Genomic DNA, 24,941 nt, shown 5'->3' on the forward strand with positions numbered 1-24,941 from the left:
GATGTCCTGCAGCGTTCGCAAAGCAAACCTTTGACAGTTTGAAAAGAGGAATTTATTCTGCTTCCTGTGCGTGCAGTAGTTACAAAGTTGAACGTCTTTACACGATGTGCTGCAGTTTTCAGTGGGCGGGCTTTGTCAGATGGCTTTGAAAAACGCACTGAGACATCATGAGCAGTGTCCTGCATGTTTTCTGTGTATAGCTGTCTTTTAACGCATACAGAATTCATTCGAAATCATTGATTTCTCCAATTAACAAGGGTCCCTTTTTGAACCTGCCAGAAGCATTCTTTCAATGTAACAGATTTACTCCGGGGAAAGGCAGCATGACGTTGAGAGTAGCTCAAGCTTTCAGCACCCGTATCGGACTGCGTGTATGCAGACACCGCTCAGAATCCCCTGTAAGATTCTCCTTCAATTCCGTTTTGCAGTGCTTTAGCTCTTTCAAAAGGCTTCGCTTTGCTAGTCACAATCCAAGGCTCATGACAGCATTTAAAACCAATCGCCACTGCGTTGGCCGGGAATCGAACCCAGGTCAACTGCTTGGAAGGCAGCTATGCTCACCACTATACCACCAACGCACGCCCACAGGCGCCCTGCAGGACACCACCAGAGAATGCTCACGATTTCGGAAGCTGTCTCCGGGACGTGCTGATTCCACACATCCTGAATAAATCATGATATTGTTAGTTGCTGTAGCTAGACGTTCAAATGAGTTTCATGGCCAGATGGACTGTTTCCTCCAGCGGTATAGTATTGCAGTGAGACAGCACGATGCCTGCAAGACTATGTCACGCTAAACGCCACAGATTGTGTTTGTCCGTTCGTGTCAGTCGTCCTGCAGCCACGGGAAGTGGGACACAAACATGCTGAAATGCTTTCAAGACGTTAGGATTTGTTTGTGTAACATCCGAGAAGAGTACTTGTGGCTTGAATGTGAACTGTACGTGCCCGCCCCCTTTCCTCTGTAGTGCATGAGTTCCTCCCGGCACGCCCTTCGTCATTGTTCTGTCATCTTGTATTTAAAGGGTTGTATTTCTGCTGCTGAAAATAAGCAACGGTTTTCTCACAACGCCCTTTGTTCCCAACGGAGCCCTTGTCTGTCATGAAATTCTTCAAAACCTCAAGCTAGAAGAAGAAGAAGACGACAAATATGAAGCGTTACCGCAACGACATGCCATGACACGATCGATAACGATTTCCATAGGATCCCCGCGGTTGCCTGGCAACCGTCAGCTTTGCGCAGTGGCAGTATCGTAGCCTGTGAGGGTTAGCCGAGGCGTGATTATTGCTAGTTGAAAACTTTTCCCAATACCCCGCTTCCGCCGGTTTGCAATACAATCGGCGAAAGCAATTTTTGACAGTCTCGTCAGAGACTGAGCAAGGTGTTTAAAGACAGATTTGGTCACGGTGATATCATGGTAGAAAGAAACGAACTTGTTACGTGTCAACAGAAACGCTCTTTCAGCTTTATGCAGAGAACAGCGTCTGTCGAGATTACTTTTGTGTCAGCGCGAAACGCCGTGTGCTTGTCAGTATGATTTCATATTGCTCGTAGCGGCGCCTGGCTTTTGTCTGTCAAAAGTTAGGTTGCGCTTCTTCATGCTGCATCGTCGGCATGAGTGGAGCATTTTAAACGTCTGTACTTACTGCGCCCCATAAGAAATCGTTTGTCCCCATTCAAAAGAGATTGTGCGATGTCCTGCAGCGTTCGCAAAGCAAACCTTTGACAGTTTGAAAAGAGGAATTTATTCTGCTTCCTGTGCGTGCAGTAGTTACAAAGTTGAACGTCTTTACACGATCTGCTGCAGTTTTCAGTGGGTGGGCTTTGTCAAATGGCTTGGAAAAACGCACTGTGTTTCTGCTCGGGAAACATCATGAGCAGTGTCCTGCATGTTTTCTGTGTATAGCTGTCTTTTAACGCATACAGAATTCATTCGAAATCATTGATTTCTCCAATTAACAAGGGTCTCTTTTTGAACCTGCCAGAAGCATTCTTACAATGTAACAGATTTACTCCGGGGAAGGGCAGCATGACATTGAGAGTAGCTCAAGCTTTCAGCACCTTTATCTGACTGCATGTATGCAGACTCTGCTCAGAATCCCCTGTAAGATTCTCCTTCAATTCCGTTTTGCAGTGCTTTAGCTCTTTCAAAAGGCTTCGCTTTGCTAGTCACAATCCAAGGCTCATGACAGCATTTGAAAACATTCGTAACTGCGTTGGCCGGGAATCGAACCTGGGTTAACTGCTTTGAAGGCAGCTATGCGCAACACTGGCTCGCTCCAGAATAAATCTCACGTCGAGGGCATATTTTTTTCCATTTTACCGTGAGTCGGGCTCAGCTGCACAGAGGAGAGAGCAGAGCAATGAGGTCACGGGGACAGGGGAGTCACACGCTGGCGGTTTGAATACGCGGAAGATCACTGAGGGATCCACAGTATATGGACCCTCCGTGCGCCATCAGTCCGCACTCCGGACTCTGAATCCTGCCATCCGAGTTAAGATCTCGGCGGAACCTGAGGCGCAGTTCCTTCTTAAAACGTAATCTGGTGAGCATTTCTAGAATCGTACTTGTATAGATGCAGCCTTTAATGTGTTGCTAGGTTAAAATTGATGACTTCTTGTATTTCAGTAGGCAACTGCCCTCTTGATTTCGGATTTAATTTCTTTATTACAGGGGCGCTTTTATGAAGACAGAGTCATGTTCAGGTACTTTGCTTGATGGAGGAAGCTCATTTCGGACTCTGTGATCTGCTCACCTGGAAAGGTCTGCTATACTACTACAAGAGAGAAGTAGAGTCTGGAAGAAGGGACAATTTTATGATGCTTTGGAAGATAATGTTTTTTTTTTCTTATACTGAAAATGAAAGGTAGTTGTTTCTATATGGACTCAGTCTTTGGAATTTGTATATATATATTTCAGTGATCCCTCAGCCATTCCTTCTGTATTGTAATTCAATTTCTCTTTTAAAATTCCTTCCCCACTTCTAGGACCTGCAGTTGCTGAACTCCACAATGGCTTCTATTGGAAAGTCTGTGACTGAGACCAAGTGTTCACTTTTTTATGAAACCATTATTTATTTAGGAGCAATGAGCAATTCTTATATAAATGCAATAAAATCATTATGCTCAAACTATGAGAGAGAAAATTAAGGATAATTTAAGAAATCAGTCTTAGCTTGTTTCTATACACAGATGGTATTATTTATTTTCAAAGGAAACCCGCGAGGATTCCCCTGGTGTGCAAGATGTGCCTGAATACTCTTGATCAGCTTCCTGCTCACTTGAAGAGGGCGTGTATGAAGCACGCCACGGCAGAAAACATCAGGATGGCCTCTCAACAGGCGAGGGAGGACATGATGAATCACCTGAAGAACGGGGTCATCGTGGATTACCACAGAATAGAGATCGTGTCTGGTGAGGCAAACAGGATAGTGGTTGTAAGACTGCTAGAGTCCTTGGGCCTTTTTGTACATGGGAAGCCTGAAGACACATTGGCAAGGTGAGATATTTTTAATCTGTAAGGCTTCTGTAGTTTCTTTTTGAAATCATTGTTACAACATATTATGTAAAAGCATGTTGAAAAGAATCTACCTGCATTCCAGCGGCCCTGAGCAAGAGGCCGCAGTCCAGGAGGAAGAGATGCCAGAGGCTGCTCTAGAAACTGAAACAGAAGCGGATAAGGAAGGGGAAGATGTGAGCTCTGAAGAACTCTATCAGCAGTAAGACTTTTTATTTTTCAGATGTATCTATTTTTTACTAAAATTCTAATTTGTCTTATAGGTCTAAAATGTTTAAACCGGTGTTTTATATCCTTACAGGCCCTGAGTAGTTAAAAAGTATCAGCAGGCCGGAAGAGAGTGGCCCAAGCTGGACTCTATAGAAAGCACTCCCTGGATGCTCCTCTCCTGATTGGATTCAAACAGTACCTTACCAAGGATCTGGGAGTGGCAAATTATTCTCAGGAGGTATTTATTTTTTAAAGGCATTTAAAATTAAGCAATGGTATCTTCATTGTAAATGTTTTTATTTCTTAGCTTAAAATTCACCCATGTGAAATGATGTCAGCCATAAACATCATGACTCTATATTTCCTACCTGAATCTATTCTACTTAAATTATTACATTATACACAATTTGAGTTCATTTTAAAAAGTAAAAGGTAATGAAAGGAATGCATTTTCATAAGAAAGATAATACCGATATGCATGTGATAATCTTCCTTATATCATGTAGTGCATCATTTGGACACTTTGTGGGCTTCAAATACAAAGAAAATCATGTTCTATGGTACAAGATAAATACAAAACTTAAGCTTTTATTTTAATTAGATTTGTTTATAAAGCATAAGCAATCATTTATTACATCGCTTCTTGAATTAAATCTTTTGACAAGAGGTAAGACTTCTGTTACATTTAAACCCATGTTTAGCTGTGTTTTTTAGATTTAACTGAACCAATTTCTGTGTGTGCTAATGTCCTTGAATTCTGACAACATCACACTAAATTACATGATATAAAACAGCTAATGTTTCTAGAGATAAAGTTTCTGAGATGCTTCTAATTACTTTTTATTACCAGGGACAGTTTAATTCACCTTGTACAGTACTGTAAGACCAAGATGCTTTTTTTAAAAGTTATTTAACATTTTATAGAACTTTGTCTACTATGGCAACATGATGTGCTTGGTGAAACTTGGAAAAATACTGCTTGGCCACTTATCTTAAGATAAAGATAGGATAAAGGTTTATCTTTTGCCCCTACCTGACCCCCAGGGAAGGCCAATGCTTTCTAAGTTGATGGTTCCCTACAGTAGACTGTACTTTAATTTCAAAGGTAATGTATATTGACCCAAATCAGTTTTGGAATCCAATCTACTGACGAGATGGAGCACATCCTTTTTTCAGGATTTTAGCATCATACGTTTGGTATATTTAGTCCCTAATGCTGAAAGAAATGATCATAGAACATTTGGACACTTTGTGGGCTTGAAATACAAAGCAAATCATGTTCTATGGTACAAGATAAATACAAAACTTAAGCTTTTATTTTAATTAGATTTGTTTATAAAGCATAAGCAATCATTTATTACATTAATATATGTAAAAATAACATTTTAGCATCATACGTTTAGTATATTTAGTCCCTAATGCTGAAAGAAATGATCATAGAACATGACATCTAACCTTACCTGCGGTGTTTTTAATCCCTATTGCTCAATGCACGGTGAAAGCATTCCATACATGTGTCTGACAATGAGGAATAGGCCCCTGAGACAGTCATTTGCCTGTTTCACAAATGATCGTATTTTACTAGATATTCTGTTTGGGATTCAGATGTGCATTCGGACAGCAATCCCTTTCAAGAAATGATACGTTCTGGATGAGGTCAAAGGTGCTGGAACACTGTATCTAGGATGTGTTTGCAGTGATTGTGTCTCCTGCTTCAACGCAGTGATATATAGCTGTGCTCCTGTAATTTATTGGTACATGCCCAGGGCAGTAAGCAGTCTGAGGATTTATTTCCAGATGGCATAGAGCAGTGAAGCAGTGAAGTAGTGCAAAACACTGGATCATTATATTATTAGAATCTATTCTACTTAAATTATTACATTATACTCAATTTGAGTTCATTTTAAAAAGTAAAAGGTAATGAAAGGAATGCATTTTCATAAGAAAGATAATACCGATATGCATGTGATAATCTTCCTTATATCATGTAGTGCGTCATTTGGACACTTTGTGGGCTTGAAATACAAAGAAAATCATGTTCTATGGTACAAGATAAATACAAAACTTAAGCTTTTATTTTAATTAGATTTGTTTCTAAAGCATAAGCAATCATTTATTACATTAATATATGTGAAAATAACATTTTAGCATCATATGTTTAGTATATTTAGTCCCTAATGCCGAAAGAAATGATCATTTGTTTAACATGCACGGGTCTGTCTCAAAGGATGCAGTACTCCTGAAGGGTCTCAAACCCTACATTTCGGATGCCTAGCTGTATCCCTCACATGTGGCACCTCAGAATGACTTCTAACCTTACCTGTGGTGTATTCAGTCCCTATTGCTCAATGCACGGTGTACATACTGCATACATGTGTCTTGAGAATGAGGAATGGGCCCCTGAGACAGTCATTTGCCTGTTTCACAAACAGGGACCTGGACCTAGACCTGGCCCGTACAGGGCTCAAACCCGCGACCTTGGCGTTATTAGCACCACGCTCTAACCAACTGAGCTAACCAGCCTCACGACAGTGCTCCTCTCTGTGCTGCAAAAAATCAAACTCAGGGAATTTCTTTTGTCCTCCTTTGAATAGAAAGCCGTGTAATCAGTGTACGGGCTTTCTCGTGCAGTTTCATGGTTCTTGTAACCCAAATCCTACACTGGCCTGAAGTGCCCCCCCATTTCACAGCATTTTTCAGCTGATTTAAAATGTACCTAAAGGAGAAGCATTATTGAAGACCATCAATTACCAAGAGCTTTTGTCAAAGGTTTTGGTGGTCATTTTGAATGACCACAGAGCGCTGTGACCTCGGTTTTACATCTCATCCAAAAGACAGCGCCCTTTTACAACACAGCATCTCCGTCACTATACTGGGGCATTGGGACCCGCACAGACCTCAGGGTGAGCGCCCCCCCGCCGGCACCATTAACACCGCTTCCAGCTGGAAGCTTTGTTTTTCCCTGTAGCTCATCCTCATCCAGGTACTGACCTGGCTCACACCTGCTTAGCTTCAGTGGGTTTTCAGTTGCGAGTTGCAAGGGGATGCAAGTGATGGAGCCGCTCGCTGCAAAAGCCACTGCATTGGCCGGGAATCGAACCCGAGCCTCCCGCGTGGCAGGCGAGAATTCTACCACTGAACCACCAATGCTCAGTGCCTGGGCCTTCAAAAAAGACGCTTTTTTGGTGCTCTGTGCAAAACGCGTCGACATCTGCTTCCAGCTGCAAAATGCCATTTGCGGACGCTGAAGAACTTATTTCTAAGGCAGCGGGTACAAGCGATTGGGCGTTTTAAAACCACCAGGAACAGCAAAGAGGCGCGCTTCTTTGCTTGAGCCGAAACACACCGACTGAAAGTGGACAACGTAGTCGGCAGGATTGGAACCTGTGCGGGGAGACCCCAATGGATTTCTAGTCCATTGCCTTAACCACTCAGCCACGACTACAGCAAGCCCCACTGCCGCTGCGTTCTTGCTACAATCTTACCTGGATCGCGAGGCGCCGGCGGAAGCCTATTTCAAAGTCGTTCTCCGTTTCAAAAAAACATTTCCAAAATACAAGCCTTGCAGACAGACACGCCTCAGAGGACTTAAGGGTGGCTTCATGTCGGAATGATAAAGTCTCCCCGTCCGGACATGAAAATGCCACTTTGTTACACACAAAAAAAGAATCAACAACAGAGAAATGCCCACAAGCATTTGAAAAGCCGCACCACGTCGCACTTGAAATAGCTCTTACATTAGTGGTAGACACAGGAATCGCCTTTTTATTTACGCTCTTACCAACGCGATGGAAAGCAAAACAAAGCAAAGCAGAGCAAAACAAAACGAACAAACGAAAACCCTCACGTCCTGCACTTGCATATAACCCCGTTACGTGCCCAAGCGGTATTGTACGTCATCCTAGCACTGCACCCCGGGTCGTACGGTATATGGGAACGAGCACACGCCACGAATCGTCTCGAATCACTCCCTACAGCTGTAAGGCGCCTTGAAGCGTGCACCCCCAACATTCTTCTTTGCGCATCTGTGAAAGGTAAACTCTTGAGCAAACTCTGAACCAGCTCTAAGGAAACTAATCCGATTAGACGTTACTTTGACTCATCTTCTTACGCTCAGTGCCGGATTGCTCAAACTCCAGCTAGGGTTAGGGTTAGCATTCCCACGCTACTTAGACACTTTGTTTACGCTCAGTGCTGGATTTTGGGAACTTCAGGACGAGTGGGAATTTTCTCCTATCTGTCCATTCTGTTTTGTTTTGGAGACTCTTGGCTGCCTATGTTGTTCAGTGCACCGTGAAGGAAACATTTTCCAAAACTGTGTCAGCTCAAAAGTTGTAAGAAAACCTCTCCAGGTGCTTTAACTCTCTTCATTTTTGTCATTTAATGTGACACTCGATGTATAACTGGAGCCTCACATATGCAAATGGTGAGGCTCCAGTTCGACACCCAGTTCCACACCACTTTACAGTATATGACAAAAGCATGGCAGACTGTGCCGGACCAGCTGGTAACTTCCGCTTATTTTGACCATATTAAACATTGGAAATCTTCCCACTTGCATTTGTGACACTTGATTTTGGCTCCACCTAAGACACTCTTAAATCTTCAAACACTTTTCTCTTCTCCCGCAACACACTTGTCTGTCGGCACTATGTGGCAGCGTTGCATGACAACCCATCTCACCACGGAAAGAAACCTAACAGCTTTGGTAAGAGAGTAGAATTACCTGAAGAACTGCTTTCCATGGAAGCAGGACCAAGCGATGTAGCATTTTTATAGTACCAGGAAAGGAGAAGCGGCACTTCGCCTTTGCCGCACAGGCACAAGGTGACGTGCGGCAGACGCCGTAGTCGGCAGGATTCGAACCTGAGCGGGGAGTCCCCAATGGATTTCAAATCCATCGCCTTAACTACTCGGCCACGACTACAGCGAGCTCGCCGCCGCCGCATTCCTCCTATAATCTAACACGGAGTGCGAGGTGGCTGCGGAAACCTTTTTAAAGTCGCTCTCTGTTAAAAAAAAAACCTTTCACAAGATACATGCCGGCAGACAGACACGCCTCAGAGGGTTTAAGGCTGGCTTCACGTTCAAATGATAAAGTCTCCCCGTCCGGATGTCAAAATGCAACTTTGGCAGACAGAAAAAACATCAACAAACCACAAATGTGGACAAGGATTTTACAAGCTGCACCACACTGCACTTTCAAAAGCATTTACATTCGTGTTAGACGCAGGAATTGTCTTTGTTTTGCGCGCTTACGAACGCCATAGAAAACGAAACAAAACAAAAGCCCTCAGCTCCTGTACTTGATTATAACGCCGTTACGTGTCGAAGCAGGAATTTACGTCATCTTACCACTGCAACATGGGGAATAGAGGGAAATGAACACACGCTACGAATCGTCTCAATCACTCCCTAGAGTCGTAAGGCACATTGAAGGGTGCACCCCCATCATTAATCGTTGGGCCTCTGTAAAAGGAAAGCTGTTGAGCAGTCTTTGAAACAGCTCGGATGAAACACTTGATTGCTTCCATGTGCATCTGGAGCCCACTTCTTATTTTCACTTCACGCCGCCCAAAGCATTTCTAAAACAGGAGATTCGCGTTTGGGAATGCGCCCTGCCCTACAAATAAAACAGGTCTACGGGTCTGAAACCTGCTCCACGGAAAACAGTTCTGTTGCGCTTTTGATCAAAGGGAGATTCTCTGTTCTTACTTTTTGATTACATAACACCCAAAGGGGCTTCTTTGGAGCTGGATTCCAACCAGCATCCTAAAGTTTCTTGGCGGTATCCTTTACAGTCCTCTGTTCGGTCGACAAGGAACAGAAGGGGGCAGCTTTCCTCACACATACAGTGCAATGTACTGTAGTGTTCCCCTTCATTGAATTCGCAGTTCTGCATCAGACCTCTAACTCGTTTCCTTAGCTTGGATTTAAGCCACGAAGCAGGCTTCTACTGTATAAACGTCTAGAGGAATCACAAACTATTTGAGAGGCCATCATCCCAGGGGGAACTGACAAAGTCTATCCCTAAACACCTAGCGCAGTCTCTCGAGAGACTGTCAAAAATCGCTTTCTCCGTTTGTGCTGCAAGTAAGTGAAAACGCGGTCTCAACCCAGAGCCACTTGGCAGCAGTGGCACGTAAATACTGTTACTGCCACTGCTCGATACCGACGTTAGCCTACTATACCATGTTCAGCCACCGCTAGAAAATGTAAGGCTCTAGTACTGGAGCAAACAAAAGGAGGGCCAACGTCGAACGGGCACACATGTCAGACATGGAAACCGACAAGAGTGGGATTTGAACTCATACATGCAGAGCACAATGGATTAACAAGCCATCGCCTTAACCACTCAGCCACCTCGTGAACAGAACTGGGCTGTCCAGAAATGGGTTGGCGCGCTCCAGATGATCTTTTTCTTTTTTTTCCCTCGTACTCGAGGGTCCTTTTCCTGTTCCACATGCGATTTCAACATTTTCCTTGGGAGATGTCAAGCCAGCAAGCCACTGCTGTGGTTCAGTGGCCAGTGTGGAGTTCAGTGGCCCTGTTGTACACAGAAAGCACATTGAGCTCCTTGGACATGAAAAGTTCCAGATAAAAGCCATTTGTCATCCTTTCTCTTGGTGTCGATGTTGCTATTGTATGTAAAGGTGGCAACTTGCTCAGCGAGCAGGCGGAGCACACACCGAATGCAGATGTGTCTGAGTGGCGTGTCCAAGTGGCTGCAAAAGGACAATACTCCCGGGGTGCCGTGGCTTAGTTGGTTAAAGCGCTTGTCTCTTAAACAGGAGATCCTGGGTCCGAATCCCAGTGGTGCATTCTTTGTTCTGTCTTCTCGAACAGAACTGGTCCTTACAGACAACCGCCTACGTCTAGACTTAATTAAATGCAAGTATTCATTTCCTGTCTTGAATGACTTGTTTTTCTTAAAATGGATGCAACTTGCAAAACATGAAATACAAACCTCGCTAATCAGCGCTCGCGGCTGGCAAAAAAAAAAGAAGTCAGCAATGTTTTTTTCTTTAACCTTAAGCCTGCTAATGGAGAAGAAACTAGTCGCCACATCACATACATCCGTTTCAACGATAAGAAGGTAACAACTATCCTCACTCCAGAGTAAATCTCACGTTGAGGGCATATTTTTTTCCACTTTACCATGAGTCGGGCTCAGCTGCAGAGAGGCGAGAGCAGAGCAATGAGGTCAGGGGGACAGGGGAGTCACACGCTGGCAGTTTGAACACGCGGAAGATCACTGAGGGATCCACAGTATGTGGACCCTCCGTGCGCCATCATTCCACACTCCAGACTCTGAATCCTGCCATCCGAGTTAAGATCTCGGCGGAACCTGAGGCGCAGTTCTTTCTTAAAACGTAATCTGGTGAGCATTTCTAGAATCGTACTTGTATAGATGCAGCCTTTAATGTGTTGCTAGGTTAAAATTTATGACTTCTTGAACTTCAGTAGGCAACTGCCCTCTTGATTTCGGATTTAATTTCTTTATTACAGGGGCGCTTTCATGATGACAGAGTCATGTTCAGGTACTTTGCTTGATGGAGGAAGCTCATTTCGGACTCTGTGATCTGATCACCTGGAAAGGTCTGCTGTACTACTACAAGAGAGAAGTAGAGTCTGGAGGAAGGGACAATTTTATGATGCTTTGGAAGGTAATGTTTTTTTTTTCTTTGAAATCGAAATGAATCAGAATATCAGTGCAAAAGACAAACTCTTGGTTTGGTTTAAAGAGATATGGTTTTAAAACAGACAAAATGTAGAAAACAGGTGTTTCTCACTTTTGGAAAAGAATGGACCGGGGATAATATTTTACTAGTTGCAGTGCTAAGCTCACTGGGTTACAGTCCTGCAGTGTCACACCAGGGCCAGTGGTGCAATGGATAATGTGTCTGACGATGGATTAGGAGTTTGGAGGTTCGACTCCTGCCTGGCGCTGGTTGTTTTTAAACGCATCAGGCTACTCCCTTAGTAGCCTGTGCTACTTACTGCATTGTAATCGTACCCAGTAAGAGATTTCCTTCATGTAAATGAACTGCACCTGACAGCTTTAGAAAAACACCTGGGCTCAGTACGGTGCTGAGAGCTCAAGTTGTGTATAATGTAATAATTTAGGTAGAATAGATTCTAATAATATAATGATCCAGTGTGCTGCACTACTTCACTGTTTCACTGCTCTATGCCTTCTGGAAATAAATCCTCAGACTACTTACTGCCCTGGGCATGTACCAATAAATTACAGGAGCACATCTATATATCACTGCGTTGAAGCAGGAGACACAATCACTGCAAACACATCCTAAATACAGTGTTCCAGCACCTTTGACCTCATCCAGAACGTATCATTTCTTGAAAGGAATTGCTGTCCGAATGCACATCTGAATCCCAAACAGAATCTCTAGTAAAATCCGATCATTTGTGAAACAGGTAAATGTCTCAGGGGCCCATTCCTCATTCTCAAGACACATGTATGCAGTACGTACACCATGCATTGAGCAATAGGGATTAAAGACACCACAGGTAAGGTTAGAAGACATTCTGACTATATTCTAAAATATTGGACTCATATTCTTATGATGGCAGACATGAGTCTGTGTTTAAAACCGGGGTTAATGGACATTATATGACTGTCAATTCTGTTTTGTTTTGGAGACTCTTGGCTGCCTATGTGGTACAGTGCAGCGTGAAGAAAACATTTTCCAAAACTGTGTCAGCTCAAAAGTTGTAAGAAAACCTTTCCAGCTGCTTTAACTCTCTTCATTTTTGTCATTTAATTGTCTGTCGGCACTATGTGGCAGCGTTGCATGACAACCCATCTCACCACGGAAAGGAACCTAACAGCTTTTGTAAGAGAGGAGAAAACGACCTGGCCTGTATGGAGATCGAACCCACGACCTTGGCGGTATTAGCACCACGCTCTAACCAACTGAGCTAACCAGCCTCACGACAGCAATCCTCTCTGTGCTGCAAAAAATCGAACTCAGGGAATTTCTTTTGCCCTCCTTTGAATAGAAAGCCGTGTAATTCAGTGTACGGGCTTTCTCGTGCAGTTTCATGGTTCTTGTAACCCAAATCCTACACTGGCGTGAAGTGACCCCCCATTTCACAGCATTTTTCAGCTGATTTAAAATGTACCTAAAGGAGAAGCATTATTGAAGACCATCAATTACCAAGAGCTTTTGTCAAAGGTTTTGGTGGTCATTTTTAATGACCACAGAGCGCTGTGACCTCGTTTTTACATCTCATCCAAGAGACAGCGCCCTTTTACAACACAGCGTCTCCGTCACTATGCTGGGGCATTGGGACCCGCACAGACCTCAGGTTGAGCGCCCCCCCACCGGCACCATTAACACCGCTTCCAGCTGGAAACTTTGTTTTTCCCTGTAGCTCACCCTCATCCGGGTACTGACCTGGCTAACAAATGCTTTGCTTCAGTGGGTTTTCAGTTGCGAGTTGCAAGGGGATGCAAGTGATGGAGCCGCTCGCTGCAAAAGCCACTGCTTTGGCTGGGAATCGAACCAGAGCCTCCCACGTGGGAAGTGAGAATTCTACCACTGAACCACCAATGCTCAGTACCCAGGCCTTCAAAAAAGACGCTTTTTTGGTGCTCTGTTAAAAAAGCGTCGACATTACCTCTTTCAAAAGGCTTCACTTTCCTAGTCACATTCCAAGGCTCATTGAACCCGGGCTGTTTCCTCCAGCGGTATAGTATTGCAGTTAGACAGCACGATGCCTGCAAGACTATGTCACGCTCTGACGAGACTGTCAAAAATTGCTTTCGCCGATTGTATTGCAAACCGGCGGAAGCGGGGTATTGGGAAAAGTTTTCAACTAGCAATAATCGCGCCTCGGCTAAACCTCACAGGCTACGATACTGCCAATGCGCAAATCTGACGGTTGCCAGGCAACCGCGGGGATCCTATGGAAATCGTTATCAATCGTCTCATGGCATGTCGTTGCTGTAACGCTTCATATTTGTCGTCTTCTTCTTCTAGCTTGAGGTTTTGAAGAATTTCATGACAGACAAGGGCTCCGTCGGGAACAAAGGGCGTTGTGAGAAAACCGTTGCTTATTTTCAGCAGCAGAAATACAACCCTTTAAATACAAGATGACAGATAAATGACGAAGGGCATGCCGGGAGGAACTCATGCACTACAGAGGAAAGGGGGCGGGCACGTACAGTTCACATTCAAGCCACAAGTACTCTTCTCGGATGTTGCACAAACAAATCCTAACGTCCTGAAAGCATTGCAGCATGTTTGTGTCCCACTTCCCGTGGCTGCAGGACGACTGACACGAACGGACAAACACAATCTGTGGCGTTTAGTGTGACATAGTCTTGCAGGCATCGTGCTGTCTCACTGCAATACTATACCGCTGGAGGAAACAGCCCGGGTTCGATGAGCCTTGGAATGTGACTAGGAAAGTGAAGCCTTTTGAAAGAGGTAAAGCACTGCACAACGGAACTGAGGGAGAATCTTACAATGATTTCGAATGAATTCTGTATGCGTTAAAAGACAGCTATACACAGAAAACATGCAGGACACTGCTCATGATGTTTCCCGAGCCGAAACACAGTGCGTTTTTCCAAGCCATCTGACAAAGCCCGCCCACTGAAAACTGCAGTAGATCGTGTAAAGACGTTCAACTTTGTAACTACTGCACGCACAGGAAGCAGAATAAATTCCTCTTTTCAAACTGTCAAAGGTTTGCTTTGCGAACGCTGCAGGGCATCGCACAATCTCTTTTGAACGGGGACAAACGATTTCTTATGGGGCGCAGTAAGTACAGACGTTTAAAAAGCTCCACTCATGCCGACGATGCAGCATGAAGAAGCGCAACCTAACGTTTGACAGACAAAAGCCGGGCGCCGCTACGAGCAATATGAAATCAAACTGACAGCACACGGCGTTTCGCGCTGACTCAAAAGTGATCTCGACAGACGCTGTTCTCTGCATAACGCTGAAAGAGCTAAAGAGCGTTTCTGTTGAGACGTAACAAGCTTGTTTCTTTCTACCATGATGTTACCATGACAAAATCTGTCTTTAAACACCTTGCTCAGTCTCTGACGAGACTGTCAAAAATTGCTTTCGCCGATTGTATTGCAAACCGGCGGAAGCGGGGTATTGGGAAAAGTTTTCAACTAGCAATAATCGCGCCTCGGCTAAACCTCACAGGCTACGATACTGCCACTGCGCAAAGCTGACGGTTGCCAGGCAACCGCGGGGATCCTATGGAAATCGTTATCAATCGTCTCATGGCATGTCGTTGCTGTAACGCTTCATATTTCACAGCATATTCCCGCCCCCCAAAGAAAAGAGCGCCAATCAGAGAGGCGGAGACCGAGGACTCGCAGAGCAGACGGCCACAGTCGCCGTAATAAGAGCGATTGTGAGCGGTTTTAGTTTCTCTCTTTGACCAGCCCAGCTGCGCCCCACCCGAAGGCAGGGAAGCACAAAAATTGTATGGAACTCATTCATGTTCCTCTCCATGGAAATCTTTAGTAAAAGGCAAAAGATTTGTACGAGATGAAGAGAAACCAGAGTGCGTGGCTGGACAGCTGCAGGAGCCCAGGCCGCCTTCAAGGCCTCTGCCCTGCCGGTCGTGGTTGGCAATGCACCTGGCCTTACAAACGAGCCAGTGGGGCCCGTTCAGCTCTGGGCTCATCGCCTGCGGCTCTCGGCTTACCTGGCAGGGGAGATACCTTGATCAGCCTGTAGTTAGAGTAGTTGGATTGTTTTCTTGTTTTGTGGAAGCAGTGTTTGTTTTGCAGTTTGAGATGGCAACCTTTGGATCCCGCAAGAATGCTGTACGTTTTGAGCTTTTGGATGACCTCTTCATGGATCGTATGCAGTTCAGCAGAAAAGTGTTACAGAAGGAACGTGGCTTTGAACCTCGGCACTTGGATTTCATCTTCGCTCTCCCAGGTCAGAAAGCATTTGAGGTTGTTTTTGCTACCTATTCTCTGTTTGAACAATGTGTGGATGTGTTTGAGGCAAAAAGAGGGAAAGTTCCTGCCCTTGAGAAGATCAACTTGCAGCCTCTGACACAGAGAGAGAGGAAAACGGTGCATGTTGTTATGTTCTCGGAACTGGCAAAGACGGAGGACATTCACACCTGGCTTAAGCAGTACTGCACCGTCCACCATGGAACTGAGGTTAGAGATGTTGACGGTATAAAAACAGGAGCAAGGAAATTCGAGGTTCGCTTGCTACCGGACAATGTAAATGGAGGCTTAAGGCACCTGCCCTCTACAATCCGGCTGGGCGCCTGCAATGGCTATGTTTTTTATGTGGGACAACCAAAGGTGTGTCGGCGCTGTGGTGTTGTGGGACACCTGGCATCGTCCATACATTTCAAAATCCATACAGCTTGTGAAAGATGAAATCCATTTCTTGGTTGTCAGTGGAAAAAGATTGCCGGCTGCAAGAAGCGCAAGTGATTGTTTTCTTTGACCATAAACCTGCAAATGTAGGGAGCACAAGTGGCTGTCAGTCTCTGTGGCGCAATCGGTTAGCGCGTTCGGCTGTTAACCGAAAGGTTGGTGGTTCAAGCCCACCCAGGGACGCATGTCTCAGTTTTTCCAATGTAAACATCATCACCGCTAAAGAAGATGGCGCAGAAGGCTCCACAGTCGAAACGTTGTGCTTCTTTTCTTCTCTTTTCAGCATGGAGTAAACCTTTGCTTGATCCTTTGCAGCCTACGCATGCTGACACAGCTACCTTTCTCTTAACGCGCCTCAATCATTATTCACCAAAACCATCAGCAGAATGTGTCGCCTTTGTGGTGATGTCACTCCTCTGCTTCACAAATGTCCTTAGTGACGGACCATTTCTTTCTGCCATTTTTCCGGAGCGGTTATTGATTGCTCCATCATTTCCCTCATACTTTCCATCCCTAGATTGAAAAAAAAAAAAACAGAAACAGGCTGACAGGACGACAATCAAATTGCAAAAACTCATCAAAGCACTCGATAGAGTATTTGAATCCACAAGTAGCTACGAGCAACTTTGTCCTGGCTTGCATGAAAGTCGGAAAATGTCAAAAAGAAAAAGATGGTGGCTTTTTCATATCTGTTCTTTTATTTTTAGTTCGTTGGCTCTTCTGTCCATTGTCCTCCTGCCTGGCTCTTGACCTGTGACTGTCTGAACGCACACATTAGACTTTCAGGCGGGGGATTTGTCCTGAGCCTCTGTGAAAGACCCACCCACCCCCATAAATAACTGCTCTAGAAACACATGAATGCAAAACTAAACCACAGCTTAAAGAGGAGCTCCAACTCAGTGCCATACTAATGTAAACGAAGTAATACTAAGACATGTTCTTATGGATTTGTCTTACCTTGAGATATGTAATTGGATTTCAGGATTAACTTCCTCATTCAATGTAGTGGTGATTCTTTGCCTGGTCAGTACCTGGGTGGGAGACCTCCAGCGAACAATTAAGCTTGCTGCTGGAAGTGGTGTTAAGAGACTCTTAGGATCTTCCAGAGGTCTCTGTCCAATAGCACTAGTTGCCTTAGAGCTGGCTCAAACATTGCTCAAGAGTCTACCTTTCACAGATGCGCAAAGATGAATGATGGGGGTGCACGCTTCAAGGAGCCTTCCAACTGTAGGGACCGATTAGAGACGATCCGTAGCATGTGTTCGTTTCCATATACGCCCCGTGTCTCAACGGTAGGACAGAGTCAAATACTGCCTCGACACGTAACAGCGTTATATTAAACCGCAGGACTTGAGGGCTGTTTTGTTTGAATGTTCAAGGCATTGGTAAGAGCGTAGGTCAAGGGCCATTGGTGCATCTCCTGTAACTGGAGTAAAAATGCTATTCAAAGTGCAGTGACTAAAATCGTCGTCCACATGTCTCCGTTGTTGATTGCTTTCTGTCTAAGAACGTTCTGTTTTCATGTCCGAACGGGGAGACTTTATCATTCCAACTTGAAGCCACCCTTAAGTCCTCTGAGGTGTGTGTGTGTGTGTGCTTGCACGTATGGCGTAAAAGGTTTCTTAAACGGAGAGCGAACTTGAAAAAAGTTGCCTCCACTGCCGCCGCCGCCTCGCACTCCCTGTTCGATTGTAGCAAGAAGGCAGCGGCCGCAGTGCTCGCTGTAGTCGTGGCCGAGTGGTTGAGGTGACAAACTTGAAATCTGTTGGGGTCTCCCCGCGCAGGTTCAAATCCTGCCGACTACGGCGTCCTTTGCATTTGGTTGCGTGCGTGCGTGTAAAAGGACCAGCGCCGTTTAGTTTTCGCTGGGACCTTTAACACTCTAAATCGCCTGGACCCGCAGCCTGTGAAATCGATTCTTCAGCACCCACGATGGACGCTTTGCCGCTGGACACAGATAACGATGCTTTTCTGCAACGAGCTTTCCAGCTGAATTTTCTCAGCAGCTCCGTACTGAACCTGTTCTCCATTGCAACATAGCGGAGGGTCGTCACGTCTATAGCAAGGCTGTGTAGGACCGCATACGCCACAGTGACTTGTACACAGACCACATGAAAGGCAAGCAAAATACACTTTTAAAATTCCAAAGACTCACAAGGTCAGAGAAACAGCGATGACCTGAACAGATCTGTTACAGAAGTCTAGGTTGACCTTTTTAGAGCTGTAATTGCATTTTTGTTTAATAGAAGATCAAATCTACTCGCATGTACCAGCACATTACAGTTTATTGATGTTAATTCTGTTTAAGTAATAAGATTGCTAACGATGTTGGACTTTAGCCGGTGTTTTTTAGAACAAATTGCTTACACTTCTGTAAGGAATACCCAGTACGTGCCTTTGTCAGTCATTGCTCACCATACCTGTAACTTTCTTATCTAACTCACTTCCTCAAATGGTGAAGGTCCACAAACATAAATGAAAAAAAAACCCTTGTTGTAGATGAGGTGCACAAAAAAGCAGCCCCTGATAGTGTATAACACATTTATACTATTGCAGAGACACATGTAACATATATATACTGTATATATATATGAAACAGAAATAGAAACAGAAACAGGAATCGCTTACTCACCTGGAGAATCTCTGTAGGAATATCTAGCATTTATCAATGGAAATAAAAGCTGCTTTAATACAGTGCATGTTCAAACTCAAACCCTCAGCTGCTGTTCTTGTTTGTTTTGGGACAAATTGCAACTGAGCATCGCATGAGCCGTTACGTACCCTTATCTGTTAGGGAATTTCAAGGGAGGAGTTAGGTCAGAATGGGTAGGCTGCAAAACAACAAGTAAAGATTTATTCCAAGATGAAACGTTGTGGCGGTTTTCTTATCTTTTCAGCATGGACTAAACTTTTACGTGTTCCTTATATGCTATATATGTATATATTAGCACCAATGTCGTTCTTAAAAACTAACATGAAATTGTCAGGGACATTCAGCTATATACAAAGACGAGACAGACAAAGTAATAATTCTGTATTAACGTGGCCTACATATTGACGCAATGGTCGAACTAACTGACATGTTCTGATTCAGATCCCCTGCAGTTCATGCCAATTAGAACAATAGCAATGCTGAGTCCTCCCCACCCTACTGAGCACAAATTCAGCTGCTCTCCAGTTCTGTTCTGCATGTTTTTTCATTGCATTTGAGCTCGGAGCTGGAGATGATCTCCATACAGTTCTGTGTTCACCAGCCCGCACTTGCGTGCTAATTTACGGGTTGTGGCAAATGCTTTTCTATAGTTCACATACATGACGCCAACCTGTTACCGAGGAACCTGAGAGGTTTAAAAGCCTCACGAGCCAGGCAGGACTCGAACCTACAATCTTCTGATCCGAAGTCAGACGCGTTATCCATTACGCCACTGGCCCATAGAACATGCACTTGCACTCCACCACAGAGAGCTCTACACTGCTACTAGTAGTACACTTCCCCATCTAAATTTTCACAGCAAGAAACTTGTGTTTCCTACTATTTTTATCAGGTTTAAAATATCATCTCCTTAAAACAGAAAAAGTGTTGATGTGTCGTGCTGAAATTCCGATTGATTTTGAATTCAAAGAAAAAGGTTTTCTTCCAAAACACCATGAAATTGTCACATCTTGCAGACAATAGGTGTATTCCATGTTGAAAAGAGAAGAAAGAAAACCATGGAGCCTTTTACAGGTGTGAGGCTTCTTCAGGTGTGAGAAGACCTCACAGTCGAAACGCTGTGTTTCCGTTCTTCTCTTTTCAGCATGCAATAAACCTAGTACTTGTTCCTTTTCAGCCGAGGCATGCTGACGTAGCTACCCAGCTGAACATCTTGCAGACTCTACAGTACTTCTCTCCTGTAGAAGTAAAGCAGGGCTTGCTGGGTGAGCTTTTGCTCCAGTAAATTAGGTCACGTGTCATGTTAAATCACTTCTTCTAAACACAACATTTGCTGGTGCTAGCTTTCCCCATGAAAAGAGACATTTCCCTTACAGTACATGACATATCGTTTTTATTCTATCAATAAGTATAGAAATTAAACAAAAGAAAAAATGGTGTCGCCAAAGAATGCACAGCTCTGTCGCCTTGGGGAGGTGTCAAGGGCATTGAGCTCCTTGGACATGAAAAGTGCCCGATAAATGCCATTTCTCATCATTTCTCTTGGCGTCAGTTCTGCTATTAAATGGGACGGAGGCAACGGGCTCAGAGAGCAGGTTAAGTGCACACCGAACGCAGATGTGTCCAAGTGTCTGTAAAAGCGCGGTGCTCTGCTGGCGCTGTTCCCTAGTGGCTTAAAGTGCCCGCCTAGTAAGCAGGCGATCCTGGGTCTGAATACCAGCGGTGCCTCTCTCCGTGTCTTGTTGTGCCGAATGTATCATTTCAGACAAACATGTACAGCTTGGTTCAGTTTAATGCAAGAATTCATTTCCTTTCTGGAATAACTTGTTTTTGAAGAAATCCATACAGCTTGTGAAAGATGAAATCCATTTCTTGGTTGTCAGTGGAAAAAGATTGCCGGCTGCAAGAAGCGCAAGTGATTGTTTTCTTTGACCATAAACCTGCAAATGTAGGGAGCACAAGCGGCTGTCAGTCTCTGTGGCGCAATCGGTTAGCGCGTTCGGCTGTTAACCGAAAGGTTGGTGGTTCAAGCCCACCCAGGGACGCATGTCTCCGTTTTTCCAATGTAAACATCATCACCGCTAAAGAAGATGGCGCAGAAGGCTCCACAGTCGAAACGTTGTGCTTCTTTTCTTCTCTTTTCAGCATGGAGTAAACCTTTGCTTGATCCTTTGCAGCCTACGCATGCTGACACAGCTACCTTTCTCTTAACGCGCCTCAATCATTATTCACCAAAACCATCAGCAGAATGTGTCGCCTTTGTGGTGATGTCACTCCTCTGCTTCACAAATGTCCTTAGTGACGGACCATTTCTTTCTGCCATTTTTCCGGAGCGGTTATTGATTGCTCCATCATTTCCCTCATACTTTCCATCCCTAGATTGAAAAAAAAAAAAAAACAGAAACAGGCTGACAGGACGACAATCAAATTGCAAAAACTCATCAAAGCACTCGATAGAGTATTTGAATCCACAAGTAGCTACGAGCAACTTTGTCCTGGCTTGCATAAAAGTCGGAAAATGTCAAAAAGAAAAAGATGGTGGCTTTTTCATATCTGTTCTTTTATTTTTAGTTCGTTGGCTCTTCTGTCCATTGTCCTCCTGCCTGGCTCTTGACCTGTGACTGTCTGAACGCACACATTAGACTTTCAGGCGGGGGATTTGTCCTGAGCCTCTGTGAAAGACCCACCCACCCCCATAAATAACTGCTCTAGAAACACATGAATGCAAAACTAAACCACAGCTTAAAGAGGAGCTTGTCATGACCGCCAGGCAGTTAAGACCAACTCTTAAGCAATCTAAACAGCACCAGCAGCGGGTGATTATTAACAAACGCCGCCGCACGAGTTAACCCACCTGCACACACTCCACCGTGCGGTACGCAGTGCTATTTTTACCATCTTTACCTGCTTCCCGCTGGTATTGAGTCTACTCCTTGAGAGCTCTACCTGGCGTTTTTTCCATTACCTCGTTTATTCTGGATATTGGACTCCCCTTCTGCCTTTTCGACTTTGGACCTCGCCTCTCACCTCGGACTGTTTGCCACCAGTGTTCTCCCTGGATTACGACTTACCTTACGCCTCTTGACCACGAAACAAAGCAAAGCAGAGCAAAACAAAATGAACAAACGAAAACCCTCACGTCCCGCACTTGCATATAACGCCGTTACGTGCCCAAACGGTATTGTACGTCATCCTAGCACTGCACCCCGGGGCGTACGGTATATGGGAACTAGCACACACCACGAATCGTCTCGAATCACTCCCTACAGCTGTAAGGCACCTTGAAGCATGCACCCCCAACATTCTTCTTTGCGCATTTGTGAAAGGTAAACTCTTGAGCAAACTCTGAACCAGCTCTAAGGAAACTAATCTGATTAGACGTTACTTTGACTCATCTTTTAAGGGACCCTTGTTAATTGGAGAAATCAATGATTTCGAATGAATTCTGTATGCGTTAAAAGACAGCTATACACAGAAAACATGCAGGACACTTCTCATGATGTTTCCCGAGCCAAAACACAGTGCGTTTTTCCAAGCCATCTGACAAAGCCCGCCCACTGAAAACTGCAGCAAATCGTGTAAAGACGTTCAACTTTGTAACTACTGCACGCACAGGAAGCAGAATAAATTCCTCTTTTCAAACTGTCAAAGGTTTGCTTTGCGAACACTGCAGGACATCGCACAATGTCTTTTGAACGGGGACAAACGATTTCTTATGGGGCACAGTAAGTACAGACGTTTAAAAAGCTCCACTCATGCCGACGATGCAGCATGAAGAAGCGCAACCTAACGTTTGCATTCCTAGCAAATTCCTTTTATTTTTTGATAAATAAAGACAGTCTTGTTTAACAAACAACACACACAACATTTTACATTGTCAATTCAATTCAAATCAATGTATTTCTATATAGCGCCTTTCACAACAAGGTTGTCCCAAGGCACTTAACAATGCAAGTTGTTAAGAGCCTTGTGTCTAATATGCCGCCTAGGTAACGTGCTGTCTCTTTGAGGCAAATGTTTAAATCCTCTGAGTTAAGTGCTGAAGTTATAGTAGTCCTATCAGTATTGTTGCCTCCGATCAACAGATCCTCATTTTTCTCAGAGTTGAGTAACAAAAAGTTTTCACACATCCAAGTATTTCCTTCCTTAATGCATTTAACTAAACTGATAATAGAAGAGTTGTCGTTTGGTGTAAACAAAATGTTTATTTGAGTGTCATCAGCATATGAATGAAAGTTCATATTATTTTTTCATATTATCCTACCTAGCAGCAGCATGTAGAGAGAGAGAGCAATATTGGTCCCAGCACTGATCTTCTGGTACCCCAAATTGAACTGGTGACATTGATGAAGCAGTACAATTATTAGATATTTGAACATAATGAAAACGATGAGTTAAATGTGAAGTAAACCACTGAAGGACGGTTCCAGATAAGCCAACCTCAAACTCAAGCCTGTGTAACAAAACAGAGAGGTCAACCGTGTCAAAGGCAGCTCTAAGATCTAGAAGCACAAGCACTGTTGCATTCCCCGCATCAGTAGCTAAGAGAATATCATTTACGACTCTTGTTAATGCAGTTTCAGAAACCAGACTGAAATTTCTCAAGTATATTATTTGAATCCAGATACGATTGACGTTGGGCAACAACTATTCTCCCAAGACTTTTAGATTGAAATGGGACCTTTGAGACAGGCCTGTAGTTGTTAAGAACTTGTGGATCCAAATTTGACTTCTTAAGGAGCGGTCTAACAACCACTACCTTAAATTGATCAGGTACAACGCCTGACGCAAGCGATGCATTCATCATGCTAATTATAGGTCCTGCCAGTCCTTCGAGGGAATCTTTGACTAGCTGAGTGGGGATGGGATCTAGCGAACAGGTGGTTGACTTTGTCTTACGTCTGTGTTCATGAGTCCACCATAAGAAGAAATCTGAACAGGAGTGGTGATCATGCGAGGTCACCATGGAGGAAACCACTGCTCTCCCCCCCAAAAAAACCACCACTGCCCCTCTCAAGTTTGCTAAAGACCACATGGATGTTCCACAGCAACTCCTGGAACAATGTTCTGTGGACAGACGTGACAAAAGTTGAAAGTTAAAGGAGTACATCAACAACAGAGTGGCTGAAACAGAAGAAATTCCGTATTTTGGGATGGCCAAGTAAGAGTCCTGACCCCAATCCCATTGAAGTACTGTGGCGTGATCTGAAGCAGGCCGTTCAGTGCAAGACATCCCAAAAATATACATGAACTGAAACAGTTTTTCATAGAGGAATAGGCCAAAATACCTCCTAACCGCTGCTCAGGTCTGACCAGCCGCTACAGAAAGTGGGGGTTGAGGTTTTTGTCATAAAGGAGGTTCCACTAGCTCCTTAATATAAGGGTTCACGTACTTTTTCCATCAATGACCTTGATTGTTTAAACCATTTGGTCAATAAAGAAACAGCAATGTCAAATGTTGGGCGTGTGTTGTTTGTTAAATCACACTCTCTTTATTAATTATTATGACTTAGATAAAGATAAGATCACATGTTAGGAGCCATTCATGCAGAAATCCACATCATTCCGAAGGGCTGTTTACAAAAGTTTTTCTCCCAACTGTATGTGAGAGAAAAGCAGAGACGCTCACTGAGTAAGGTGGGGTTGTAGCTTTGCAAATCACAAGGACATTTGTATGCTCAAAATGGGACAGGAGCACCCCAGATGGGACTCGAACCCACAATCCCTGGCTTAGGAGGCCAGTGCCTTATCCATTAGGCCACTGGGGCACACTGGGGAAAGTTAGGCAGCAGAAGGTTTACTGTGACCTGAGAAGGACCGGCATCCAATCACGGTGGTACACACACACACACGCTCTCACTCATCTGAGCTACACGGCTACCAAGATGATCTCAGGTGCGCCGAGCTGGTACGGAACATATTGAACTGATCGACGGCGAATTGTCTCTCAGACAGGCTTTTCACCTCTAAGCTCCCTGACTGACAGTGATCAGCTAGGTAGTGAAACAGTCAGCTGCTTCTAAGCCTTAAACAGCTGCATCGCGGCGCTTCCACAGAGAGATGATTTGAAAGCCAAACATCGCCCATTGGGAACACCTTACTATCACTAGTTTAAGAGACTCTTAAGGTCTTGCAGAGGTGCCTGTCTAATAGCATGCGCTTT

General features: G+C 44.3%; 12 non-coding genes across 12 annotated transcripts; 4 read left to right on the forward strand and 8 right to left on the reverse strand.

Annotated features, from left to right (window-relative positions):
- Positions 1-506: 506 nt before the first annotated feature.
- Positions 507-578, reverse strand: trnag-ucc (transfer RNA glycine (anticodon UCC)). Its single transcript has one exon. It is a non-coding gene; the product is annotated as a tRNA-Gly (tRNA).
- A 653-nt stretch (positions 579-1,231) lies between these two features.
- LOC138231983 (U4 spliceosomal RNA) lies at positions 1,232-1,373 on the forward strand. Its single transcript, XR_011186941.1, has one exon. It is a non-coding gene; the product is annotated as a U4 spliceosomal RNA (small nuclear RNA).
- A 5,434-nt stretch (positions 1,374-6,807) lies between these two features.
- Positions 6,808-6,878, reverse strand: trnag-gcc (transfer RNA glycine (anticodon GCC)). Its single transcript has one exon. It is a non-coding gene; the product is annotated as a tRNA-Gly (tRNA).
- Positions 6,879-8,573: 1,695 nt separating this feature from the next.
- On the reverse strand, positions 8,574-8,655 carry trnas-uga (transfer RNA serine (anticodon UGA)). Its single transcript has one exon. It is a non-coding gene; the product is annotated as a tRNA-Ser (tRNA).
- Positions 8,656-13,490: 4,835 nt separating this feature from the next.
- LOC138231998 (U4 spliceosomal RNA) lies at positions 13,491-13,632 on the reverse strand. The gene has a single exon (XR_011186956.1). It is a non-coding gene; the product is annotated as a U4 spliceosomal RNA (small nuclear RNA).
- Positions 13,633-14,802: 1,170 nt separating this feature from the next.
- Positions 14,803-14,944, reverse strand: LOC138231957 (U4 spliceosomal RNA). Its single transcript, XR_011186914.1, has one exon. It is a non-coding gene; the product is annotated as a U4 spliceosomal RNA (small nuclear RNA).
- A 227-nt stretch (positions 14,945-15,171) lies between these two features.
- Positions 15,172-15,288, reverse strand: LOC138232020 (U5 spliceosomal RNA). The gene has a single exon (XR_011186979.1). It is a non-coding gene; the product is annotated as a U5 spliceosomal RNA (small nuclear RNA).
- A 946-nt stretch (positions 15,289-16,234) lies between these two features.
- Positions 16,235-16,308, forward strand: trnan-guu (transfer RNA asparagine (anticodon GUU)). Its single transcript has one exon. It is a non-coding gene; the product is annotated as a tRNA-Asn (tRNA).
- A 1,540-nt stretch (positions 16,309-17,848) lies between these two features.
- trnas-uga (transfer RNA serine (anticodon UGA)) lies at positions 17,849-17,930 on the forward strand. Its single transcript has one exon. It is a non-coding gene; the product is annotated as a tRNA-Ser (tRNA).
- Positions 17,931-19,484: 1,554 nt separating this feature from the next.
- Positions 19,485-19,557, reverse strand: trnar-ucg (transfer RNA arginine (anticodon UCG)). The gene has a single exon. It is a non-coding gene; the product is annotated as a tRNA-Arg (tRNA).
- A 1,192-nt stretch (positions 19,558-20,749) lies between these two features.
- trnan-guu (transfer RNA asparagine (anticodon GUU)) lies at positions 20,750-20,823 on the forward strand. Its single transcript has one exon. It is a non-coding gene; the product is annotated as a tRNA-Asn (tRNA).
- A 3,650-nt stretch (positions 20,824-24,473) lies between these two features.
- On the reverse strand, positions 24,474-24,546 carry trnar-ccu (transfer RNA arginine (anticodon CCU)). The gene has a single exon. It is a non-coding gene; the product is annotated as a tRNA-Arg (tRNA).
- Between the last annotated feature and the right edge of the window lie 395 nt (positions 24,547-24,941).

The sequence above is a fragment of the Lepisosteus oculatus genome, unplaced genomic scaffold (assembly GCF_040954835.1).
Source record: "Lepisosteus oculatus isolate fLepOcu1 unplaced genomic scaffold, fLepOcu1.hap2 HAP2_SCAFFOLD_62, whole genome shotgun sequence".
NCBI lineage: Eukaryota > Metazoa > Chordata > Actinopteri > Semionotiformes > Lepisosteidae > Lepisosteus > Lepisosteus oculatus.